Here is a 9,386-nt window from a genome sequence, read left to right as displayed (position 1 = left end):
TAGTTCTGCGGTTAAAAACACCTTATTAATGAGAGAGGTCAGAGGAGAATGGCCAGAGAAATTCAAGCTAACAAAAAGGCGACTATAACTCAAATACCATGGGTTACAACAGTGATGTGTAGAAGAGCATCTCAGAATGCACATGTTGAACCTTGAAGTGGATGGGCTACAGCAGAGAAGAGCACACTGGGTTCCACTCCTGTATCTAATAATGTGGTCATTGAGTGTGTATTGCATGGGTCAAGTGTTTGAGTGCAGCTTCCAGAAGCACAACATTTCCTCTTGGCAAAACACCACCATTGTTTACAATCCCTCATCTGTCACCTGAAATGTTCACGTCCACATCTACCTGCACGCCGTGACTACAGAGTGTGTACCATCCAGGTGATGCACTGAAGTTACCTGACTAGGTTTCCCAAACAAGCTTGAAACCATTTAGAAAAACATGAGCATCAGGATCATGAAGATACCAACCCATCCAATTTCCCCTCCAAAACAGGAAGCACTACGTCCAGAAATTTATTGTTGTTTCTTAATTTATTCAGAATGAGAATCAGGTTTATTATCACTAGCATGTGTTGTGAAATTTGTTAACTTAGCATTTGTTCAATGCAATACATAATATAGAAGAAGAAAAACAATAATAAGATACTAAAATAAGTAATTCAAATTACAGTATATGTATATTGAGTAGGTTAAAATCGTGCAAAAAAACAAATAATTGTATATTTAAAAAATGAAGTAGTGTGCATGGGTTCAATGTCCATTTAGGAAATGGATGGGAAGAAGCTGTTCCCGAATCACTGAGTGTGTGCCTTCAGGTGTGTGCCAGCTGATGGTAGTAGGGAGAAAGGGGCATGTTCTGAGTGCTGGAGGTCCTTAATAATGGACGCTGCCTTTCTCGGACACCACTCCTTGAAGATTTAGTCCTGGGTACTTTGTAGGCTAGTACCCAAGATAGAGCTGACTAAATTTACGAGCCTCTGCAACTCCTTTCAGTCCTGTACAGTAGCACCCCCATACCAGACAGTGATGCAGCCTGTCAGAATACTGTACTCTCCATGGTACATCCATAGAAGTTTTTGAGTGTATTTGTTGACATACCAAATCTCTTTCTAGTTTCTGTCTTGCCTTCCTTATAACTCATTGATATGTTGGGACCAGGTTAGGTCCTCAGAGATTTTGACACCCAGGAACTTGAAACTGCTCACTCTCTCCAGTTCCAATCCCTCTATGAGGATTGGTGTATTTTCCATCATCTTACCCTTCCTGGAGTCCATAATCAGCTCTTTCGTCTTACTGATGCTGAGTGCAAGATTTTTGCTGCGACACCACTCCACTAGTTGGCATATTTCGCTCCAGTACACCCTCTTGTCTCAACCTGAGATTCTACCAACAATGATTGTATCATCAGCAAATTGATAGATGGTAATTGAGCTATGCCTAGCCACTCGGTCATTGGCACAGAGAGAGTACAGCAGAGGGCTAACCACACACCCCTGAGGTGCTCCAATGTTGAGCATCAGTAAGGAGGAGAAGGAGATATTATTACCAATCCACATAAATTAGGAAGTAGTGGATCCAATTGCAGAGGGAGATACAGAGGCCCAGATTTTGTAACTTCTCAATCAGGATTGTGGGAATGATGGTGTTAAATGCTGAGCTATAATTGATGAACAGCATCCTGACATACTGTAGGTGTTTGTATTATTCAGGTGGTCTAAAACTGTGTGAAAAGCCATTGAGATTAGGATTAAATTCCAATCCCCTACAGAATAAGGGGGGAATGCTTACTGCACAGAATGTAATGTTTTCAAGACAATAGTTCACCATCACCTCAAGGGTAATCAGGGATGAGCAATAAATATACAGAATGTATATGAGCATATACAGTATGTGAGAAAAAGGCATTAGTCCTTGGGCTACTTCTGAACTCTTTAAACCAACAATGCCATGTTTATGCCGTGTATCCTTACCAGTATTGGGGACCCAGAACAAAAGGTTATTCCATCTGATCTTACAATTTGTATGCATGTAGATTTTTAGCCTGAAAATTGATCCACTATTTACTATTTTAGTAATTCAGAAGGTGAACAAAAATTAATGATTTTGGTTAATAATCTTTGGGCAGATGCTAAGGGTGAAGTGATTTTCGAATTACTACAGAGAAGTGAAAAGAACAAAATGAGAAGTTTTTGTTTGGATGACAAAGACCTTGATAGAACAAGAAAGAACAAGGCCAGAAATGAAGCAGTTGCAATTGGAGGAGGTGTCTCTCCAATAGTAAATTTTGGCCGCAGTCAAGGTCCAATATTTTGCAAAGACCAGATTTTAACAAGCTTTTATTCTGAGTGAGAGGTCCAACACACTGTTTTGCTCAGTGGTTTTTCCTCCTCATAGGGAATTGCCTGGTATGGGGGTTGACTTGATTACAGTCTAGATTTATAGGTTCTTGGGTGACTCATGAAATCAATGCAGGAACTGCAGTTGCCTGGAGCAGGTGAACAGGTAAGTCTGTGAGGTAGTACACTCCTTCTGTTGTTTATTTAACGTTCTGTGTGCTCCCAGCTTACACACACAAGTTCTAAATCCCATCCTGAAAGTGCCCTCTCCTCACTGAAGCGTCGTGCACCAGGAATTCTGAGGCATCAATGGGGAAGTTGCATTTTTTCAATGTTAAGTTTGAGCACTCCTTTGAATGTTCCCACTGCTTGCCTGGTAACCTCTCACATTTTAAAATCTGAAATAGATTGACTGCTTCAGGAGCATATTGGATGTACCAGTGGAACTGACTAAATAAATTTGGACTGAAATGCTGAAGTCACTTGAGATCACATTGACCTTGTAGTACAGTGGCAGGAGAATCATTAAGTAGATACATATCCAGGTTCTAGACTTTTCATCCATAGACTCCTAGTGGAATCCCAATGTGACAGCAATGGAGTTTGAACTCAAGTAACTAAATAAATCTGGAACTTATAGAAAATCTGCCAGTCTCAATAAATGTAAGCACGAAACTACCTGATTGCTTTTCTTACCCATTCTGGCCTGTATTTGACCACAGACTCACCGACGTGGTTAACTTTCAACTTCATCCTTGATTCAGGGACATTTCAATGAATAACAAACATCAGGAATGCCAGCAACATTCATATTACACCAACAAACAAAAATAACTTATCGTTGTTCTAACATTGAAGGAATAAGACTTGTTCTAACATTAAAGCACAACGCTCTACAGTACCAGCAACCCAGGCTCAATTCCCTCCGCTGCCTCTTAAGGAGTTTGTATGTCCTCCCCGTGACCACGTGGGTTTCCTCCCACAGTCCAAAGACATGGTTGATAGTTTAACTGGTCATTGTAAATTGTCCCGTGATTAGGCTGGGATGAAATCGAGGTTTTGCTGGGCAGTGTGCCATGAAGAGACAGAAGGGCCTAACCCACGCTGTATGTCAATACAATAAAATAAAACACAAATTGAGAAGCAAATTCAATTTTAAAATGTGCAGTTCAAAGTAATAATCATGCTAATAGAATCACAGTGTAATATAGTCAAGTATAGAATTAGAGAAATTTAGAACAGGAGTAGTCATCATGCCTGCCCTTGCCTTTTGAAAGAGTTATCCAATTAGTCACATTCACCTGCTCTTTCTCCTGTAAATTTTTCTGATCACTAATTATTCTTTTAAAATGAACCTTTCCCTCCCAGGAGGCCATGCAGTGATAATTACAAGTTCTACATAATTCTTTTGTCCACTTCATCGCTGCTGGAACAGCCACTATGGTATCTTGTGACTCAAGAAGTCAAACCATAGAATTATATGTAAACATCTACTTCAACACTGACTGAGAAACAGATAAAAGCTGTTTGCTGGTGTAGTACAAAACAACTTGAACTTAAAATTGTGTCATTAAATGTAGTGAAATGTCTCAAGCTGCTTCACAGGATTGCAGGTAAAATTTTCCGTCAAATATACTATTTCAGAAAAATTGGGTTCTTTCTTTGCTATAGCTTTAGCACCAGCTAGTGGTGGAAAACTTATTTCATTATGTGGAAGTGATTTTCTTTTAACATTTGGTTTGCTGGAAGTGTAAAACAACCTATTCTATATTTTACCACAGTAGACAGTTTGAAGTGAAGCCACTTCCAATCATTGACTTACACAGGATGGTATCAGCAAAATACCTCAGGTCAACAGAAACTCAAATTTAGGCTTGTGCACTTCTCATCCTTTTATATTTTATTTTCAAACCCATTATTTAACATGGAACCATTGTCTTGAAGCTTTCCCACCATGCATCAACTTTCTTCCTGTCAACATTAAGCAGATGGTAAATGCTAACACTCAAGACATTGGGGTATGTACTAGAGAAATCCAAATTGTTAAGGTAGACTCAGAATTACCGGGCAAATGTGTGTCCTTCTGACAATAAACACCAGGTGCAAAAATTGGCAGCACGACGTTTGTTTTTTGCACTCCTCCGAGATCATATGAATCACAAGAGTATCCAACTTAATTTAGAAAGGGAATAAATTTAGATAACTGGCAACACACACTGCAACACCTACATTTTTCCTCAAATGGAATTCCAAATTCCCCACAGTGTGGAAGAGAAATCATAATATTTAGTATCTTGTGGAAGTGCTGGAAATCTTTCTCTTATGGAAAATTAAACATATCATCCAATTTGTTTTAGTTTCATGACCAAGTTTTCTGCTGGCACCAGACCACAGCCACGTGAAAGGAGGGTGAATGAATCCATTGTCAAGGATTATTCAATCAAACCTTTCAGAAGTGATCTTTATCCATGGTCAGTCTTTTGATAGCTTTCTCCTAGAAAGTCCCTTCAAGATACGCCACAATAGAATTGGACGTATCGTACAGGGTCTATTTTGCAGGGTTACGGGTAAGGGAGCAAATAGGAGAAAAATTTTAAACCGATGACAGGGCACAATGTTTTAATAGCCACCTTCTGAGTTGGGTGATACTATAATTCTACAGCAGCGAATAAAGGAAACAGAAATCTCAAAAGACCAAAGCAGCACATAGCAATGAACACACTTGAAGAACCACAACTGCCTCTTTTACAGGTAATTTTACATTCATCAAATATTCACGCAGAGAGATGCCTCACAGATGGCAAGCACCACCCGTGCTCTGCATTTATAAAAGCTCTGGATTAATCACCTGGCTCCTACTTGCTTGAATGTAGGAAAGTAGGTAATTATCTATTCATTTCTCACTTTTCAAGAAATTACAGCGTAGCCCAATTGTATTTACCTGTTGAACCACTTTTTTAGAGCAGTCATATAAGAAACTTAAAAGAATCATTTTCTTTTTCAATTATATTTATTTATTAAATTTCAGTAGGTGGCACATGTTAGTCAAGGGTGAGATATGAAGCGCGTAGAATAATAAAAGAAAATTTGAGATCCTGGGAGTTATTGGACCCTATCTTTAACTTTACACACAGTATACCATACAGCAAGTCCATCCATTTGACTTTTTCAGATGGAATCCTCCTTCTAGCAGTTTTTGCTTAGTTTATGTTTTGTTATCCAAGGGAACAATTAAAGTTATTTTTGATATAATGAGTACTGGTCTTTATTCCATTGCACAATATTAGTACTCCACACACAATAATCTACTAGCTCTGGCAAATACACAAAGGAGTAACATGCAGCTCCCCCAAGCACTGAAATAAATCTGCCCGGAGGAATATGTAAGGTATCGTTCCAGGATCAACTGGTCAATTTAGGCAGGTTTTGTCAGAAAATAAAACAGCATGGTGTGATAGACATTCCTCATGTTAGCCAGGCCAATCCATTTAAACTGAGGTGCAAATTCTTAATTTTTCTTATTTCTTTTGTTTCTGTTTACTTATATTGTTCTCTTTGTTCTGGCTGCTTTAGCAAAAAGTTGAATCATCAGGAGACACCTCAAACCCCACAGGAATGAAATTAGCTCCAGCAGCATTTCATGGAACAACTTTCTCCGCACCCACGGTTCCAATGCCAAAGAACTGCTGAGCCTGGTCTGCAGTGACACTTGGGACTCGGTTTACCTCTCTCTGTGAAGCTTCTTTTCCACTGTACAGACATGATTCCGTGCATTGTTGTTGATGTTTACTCTTTTCTTGACATTTAATACATTTGACTTACTTTAATTACTTCAGGGATATATTCAGAATAGCTGCAAACTATAAGCTTCCTCGTCTCATCCCTGTCAGCAGTTCAGTACTGGTGACATTTCGCTTCATCGATTGCCGATTGGAGTTCACACAATCCAACAGCACGGTAATGCTGAAATTCATTTTCATTTCTATGATCAAATAATCTTCTGTCATTAAACACGTCAAAAGTAAGCAAAAGAATGCAGTTGCACATGAACAAAACTGGTTTTGCAATAGCAACATTAAAAATCATTTCCTCTTGCTATCACATTCAAGTGATTAATTGGCTTAAATGCTCTGATTTACTTATGTATTACATGAACAACCTGATAACTAGTGGGCATTAAGCACAGTTGGAGAGTTCAAAATAAACTGCTTCTATGTTGCCAGTTCGTGGTAAGTACCAAATGTTTTTAGACAGAAAGCATATAATGACAAATAAGAAGTAATTCAAAGATTGCTGAGACAAAGAATATTCATCACACAAATTCATTGAAAGAAATACAAACATCTGCCCCAAAAGCCTGACGGGTAAATGCATTAAGCCACAAAGACTCATTATTAGTCTGTGCTATGTTAGCTAGTCTCAGCTGGGTAAGATACTATTATTGTCATTCTGTCCCTTGAGCTATGGGAGGGAGAACACATTCAAGGCTCTAATTCCTGAGTCTTATTAAGTTGTTCATATATAGGTGCCAATTGCACTGAACTAGCTTTGCAATCTTCCACAGCTGAACAGCCTGGTAATTATCACAGCCTAGGCTCACACACAAAATTAAGACACTTTGACAAGTTAGTGGACCACTCCAAGCAGGTCAGGAGCTAAACCCACCAGGACTCAAATGGTTTTAAAAAAAAGAGAAAAGGAGTCAAAAATATGGCAAGGCACCTTTAAATACTGGAGGATCTAACAACTGTATAATGACAATGCATCCTGAGGAGTCACAGCAGGAAATGAGAGCACCCTTGGGAGCCAAAGATACAATGCAGCAAAGCCCTTGGGAAATAAGCATGCTGTAGCTTGGCACTGCAGAATGGTAATCTACTATCAGAAGTGAAAGGGTTGCAATTAATTGCTGCAAGAATTGAGTGCATTCAATTGTTAATTCACATACTTCCTTCTTTTCTCATCTCTTCTGACAACTGGTTTGTGGGAAGTAAAAGCATTTTTGACTCCATAAGCACCTCAACAAAAATACAGGATAATTCAATGATTGACGCCACCGTGTTCATCATTTGGTTCATGCAATGCAGTCAAGATTCTGATTCACACCTTCCAGTTCCTGCATAACCTTGCCCCAGATACCTTCATAGACACATGCATGCTCCAAGCTGATACGCTCCATACCATCATCCTTTAGCTTTATATTGAGCTCCCACATGCTGTGAATGGGCTGGCACAAAAATGTAAACCTGACAGGAGGATGATTGTTTAGCAATAATTCCAACTGTGACTAATACTGTGCTTTCGCCACAGGAAAAGGATTAACCTTAATTATTGTACAAAATAACACAAAAATGCATCTTCTTGTGTGAAAAACTCCTGATGAATGTCCTAAATATGATCCAAACTGTCAAGCATATGAATAGCACAAAGGGAATAGAAAACATCAAGGAGAATGCAAACTTTCTCAAACTTTAATGGACAGAAATACTTTTTTTAATCTGAGACCAGTAATCACAGTTGGAATTTTAAATCAACTTAGCTCCAAGAAATTGAGAAAACAGTTTGAATTTTCAAGATGAGAGAAGAGTAAAGTCATGTTTATGATTTTGATGAGGAAAGCGGATGGATATTCAAGTGCAAGATGAAATCCGGGAAGTCCAAAGACCAGTAGTGCATTTTCAGCATTTGTGGTTTTAAAATCAGAACAGGTAGAAGGGTTCACCTAACAAACAAATGATACTAGAGGAGGGTTTGGGTTTCTACTTAACATAGACAGCTTTGTATCCCAGTAAGCCTGCACAAAAATAACATTTCATATACAACTCATAAATAATGATCCAGCTCATTCACTTGTTTCACTTTGAAATAGAAATTAATATGTAGCCTGCACTCGCCATACTTTATGTACACTTCGAACAGACGAAGCAAATCGTTTCTGAACTTGGATGTACATTTTTCCATTTGCTAAGAAGCTGTGTGATCAGTTCTGGGAAAGGCAATGGAATTTGAATCCACACAAGAGAGTTGACCTGATAACTCAACAGAGATAAATTAGAAATGCAGTTCTATCATATCCCTCCATACGGAGCAATATTTCTGATACGCTTATATGCTCTATGTGATGAAACTAAAGTGTCAGAAGGAGAATAAAGAGGTTTATCTTGCTAGAGACCAAATCATCTGGGCAGAAGGAATTAATAGCGCTTTGATGAAAGTTAACAGTTAAGTAAAAAGATAATAAAATTAAAAAGATAATAAAAATTGGACCAAAAAGAGAGTGATAAATTCCACAACTGCCTGTGTGTGTGAGAGAGAGAGTGTGTTTCTGTGAGAGAGATTACTACATAAGACTTACTGAAGAACTAAAGAGAACTTGTAAAGACTGACATGGACATACAATAGGTAACACAAGTTAAAATGGGAGAGAGGCTGCCAGGTCTGTATTGTAATCTGAATCACATTTATATTTCAGGATCATCATCAGAAGCACTTCTAAACGTAGCTGCTGGACAGCATGACGAGTGAAGCATAACCGTCTACTGTCAATGCATCAGGCGTGATTTCTGAGCACTGTCAGAGCAGATGCATGCAACAAGGTCTTGCTGCACTAATGTTGGTTTATATAGATCTTCGATCAATGGCCAGGAAACAATATTGCAGTCAGGACAAAATGAGTAGCTATTAATGAACTGAACCGACTGCAGGATAACAGAAGAGAAAGCATACTTTTAGGTCAGCTTAACTGGATGTGGTTTTATAGCATAAAGGAACATGCAATTTCTGCAGGGAGTGGGATTGATCATGGTATAGTGCAGGGCTTGCAATGAATATGGACAACTATATAGGATGCGTATGCCCTTTCCCTTGGGATCAAATAACTTATTCTTAGAAAGTATGTGTGACATATGATCCATCCCCATGGAAAATAATCATTGTCAGTCAGACTTATTAACGTATTGCCTGACTGACTAAATGGCAAAGTTTTCAAATGATCTGTCAAAAACTGATAGAAAGATGCAACAGTGAGGCTGCTTCAGGAGTGTG

Source organism: Hypanus sabinus, chromosome 17 (assembly GCF_030144855.1).
Source record: "Hypanus sabinus isolate sHypSab1 chromosome 17, sHypSab1.hap1, whole genome shotgun sequence".
Taxonomy (NCBI): Eukaryota; Metazoa; Chordata; class Chondrichthyes; order Myliobatiformes; family Dasyatidae; genus Hypanus; species Hypanus sabinus.
The sequence above is the reverse complement of the archived record's forward strand: the minus strand, read 5'-3'. Positions refer to the sequence as shown.